Source organism: Triticum urartu, chromosome 7A (assembly GCF_056163025.1).
Source record: "Triticum urartu cultivar PI428250 chromosome 7A, HENAU_Tu73, whole genome shotgun sequence".
Lineage (NCBI taxonomy): Eukaryota > Viridiplantae > Streptophyta > Magnoliopsida > Poales > Poaceae > Triticum > Triticum urartu.
In genome coordinates this window covers 135,687,949-135,690,675 of record NC_141879.1, presented here as the reverse complement: position 1 = coordinate 135,690,675, position 2,727 = coordinate 135,687,949, and the positions used below count along the sequence as shown (strand labels likewise).

At 45.7% G+C, this 2,727-nt stretch overlaps 1 long non-coding RNA gene across 1 annotated transcript; it reads left to right on the top strand.

Moving 5' to 3' along the window:
• Positions 1 to 539: 539 nt before the first annotated feature.
• LOC125520869 (uncharacterized) lies at positions 540 to 2,485 on the top strand. Its single transcript, XR_007288892.2, has 2 exons — positions 540 to 1,450; positions 2,031 to 2,485. It is a non-coding gene; the product is annotated as an uncharacterized LOC125520869 (long non-coding RNA).
• Positions 2,486 to 2,727: the final 242 nt, after the last annotated feature.

The window sequence follows — 2,727 nt, the reverse complement described above, 5'->3', positions numbered from 1 at the left end:
ACGACGCACTTCCAATCCCGGAAGCTGGGAGTGATATCACATTTACTCTGATCAGAGGTGTACTGCTTTGCCCATAGCATCACTTGGTCCAAGTCGTCCATGCGCTACCCGTGCGCACAACTAGACCAAGGAACCAGAACCTTTGACCAGTCCGTACACTACCTCTGCTTTTCCACCTTGCCTTACTAAAGGCCCGCGGGTCGAGACCCCTGACCGGCGGTCCCACCCTAGGGTGACTGTACCTACCCGGCTACAGCCACCTTCTCACCCATGCAGAGGCGGTTACTTGGCAAGGGTAGTCGGTTCAGCCCGTCCCATTCCAGGTCTATGGTCAGTACGGTTTGCGCCGCTTTTGAAGTAAGCGCCAGTTGGTTATGTCCTAATGTGATACCCTATGTAGAGGAGCCCGCCATCCAAGCCGCCCCTACCTGGGTGGCTTTCACCAACATGAGCTCCCTACCCACCAAATATTTATTTATCTAGTAACCCTGCCCGGGTCACAACTACTTAATATAGATACTTCACCTGGTCTGGTCCAACTGCCAAATCAGTGGATCAGCTTGATCCAAATTTCATTTTGTTTACGGAAAATATTTATTTTTAATTCTTATGCAAAATTTTGGAAATGACCCATAGTCTGGAAAACATTTATCAAGACATGGTCAAGGAGATGACGACTTGCCGGGTAGCGCTCCGACCAACTCAGAACCACCAGAAGTGGGTCCTATGGGTCCGAGATCGACTCCTGATAATTATTTCACAAAGAAGTTTATATTTTCCCTAATCAAGATCCAAGCATCAAGCAACACTTCCATACGGTGCAATCCATTTTAATTAAAGAGGTAATGATACGTGCTAGTGTGTAATTAGAAGCAAAATGCATACAGCACATCAAGAAGTAGTACGCACGTGCACATCACAAAGAGCAAGCAAGCAAGCTCAAAAAGAAAAACGTGTTTAGCTGGTTGAACCCAACCCCGGCAGAAATATCATTTTTTTTATCCAACTAGTCATCTTCCCCAGCTCTCTTGCTCTCTCTCACTGTCACTGGTATGCTCAGCCGAACAGAACCAACTCATCTCTCTCTCTCCCTAACTACAGAGCAGGCCGCCGCCGGCTCGATCTGCCACTTCCGGCCATCTCCGGCGACACCGCGGACACCCACGAAATCCCCTCGACTCCCTCTACCATATCCCCCCATTTATTTGATCCGCCGCCGCCAAAATCGCCGCCACCACTCAATCCTAGCGCCGCCTGATCCAGGTCTGGTGGGCTTGCCACCGGCTGCAGCGGCAACGACGTCTCCATGCCTACATCCTCCCCCAGCGCAGCCACACGCACGAGGCGTGCAGCCACGGGCGTCGGGCGCGTGCGGCTTCACCGGCGCTGCTCGGTCGCCATGGCTCTGCTGCTAGCGGTGTGGACTAACCACATCCTACTGCTACTACTGGTAAGTGCCAATCCTGATTCCTTCTCCATGAAGTGCTCCAAATTTCACAACAAGTGCCTGCTATATGTGAACGTGGGTGTGCATATGTTGTTCATTTTATCCCAGGCCCTACTATTCCCCACTCAGCCATATTGCCTTCTTTCTCTTTGTTTATCTCAAGGCCAAGAAATTAATCAAGATTTAATCTATGGTGTGGTCATGGTATTGCTACTGATTAGATCTAAATGCTGTTCCTAACTAGTGCTACTCATCCTTGAACACCATATAGAAGTAAACAGTGGCAGTGAATCTCCAAAAATAATTACTTGTGAGTAGATTATAAACATCAATCTCTCAGTGTTTGCTACAGATTGGCAGGGATTAATAATTAGGACAAGGTAGTATACACAGGAAGGTTGATCTTTTGGATACATACATACATGTCTTAGCAAGTTACTAGTACCTAGGATTTGATTCTTGGCATGTTATATCTAGTACAAGCCACGGATGTCATTCACAGAAACTTTTACAAGCTTTTGCAATTGATCTAATTACTTTGACTAACTTGGGTGTTTACGCAAACATTTTGTTCTTTTTACAGTAAGGTAAAGAGATCAAGGTAAATAGATGCTCATGGACTGATTCAAACCGAGCTGGAGATAGATAAGAAATCAAGCAAGAAGGGCTAACACAACAAGGAACTTGATTAGTACCTGGTGGCGCATGTAACCCAAAGATCTTCACCGCAGTGAAGGACAGCAGTGTGGCAGAAGGTGAAAAGGCAAGTGGTGGGGGTACTCCAGCGTATGTGTGTGTGAGGTAGAATGGTCCAGTGAAAGGGATGGCTCCTATTTATAGCGGGGTGAATAGCTATGTAGGTTTGAAGACACATTACATCTGGCATGCATGCGTGGTTAGTCTTGCATGCATGCTGTGTCTCTTGTGGGCTGTACTATGGACAGGTGTAATTTGCTTGGCTGGACATTAATTGGCATTTACTTTATGTGAAAGAAATGAGACAAGGGTCTATAAAATATATGGAGGTTTGGAGAAGAATTTGTTTTGCATGACTAAATGCTATTTGCTGTAATAGCAACGCCATTGAAATTATCGTTATCTAATTTATTTATTATATTATTTTTTTACGGTTTTTACACTATCAAATATCACAATCTAAATGGGTGATTATAAAGATGCTCTACAGGTATCTCCGAAGGTGTTTATTGAGTTGGCATAGATCGAGATTAAGATTTGTCACTCCGAGTATCAGAGAGGTATCTCTGGGCCCTCTCGGTAAT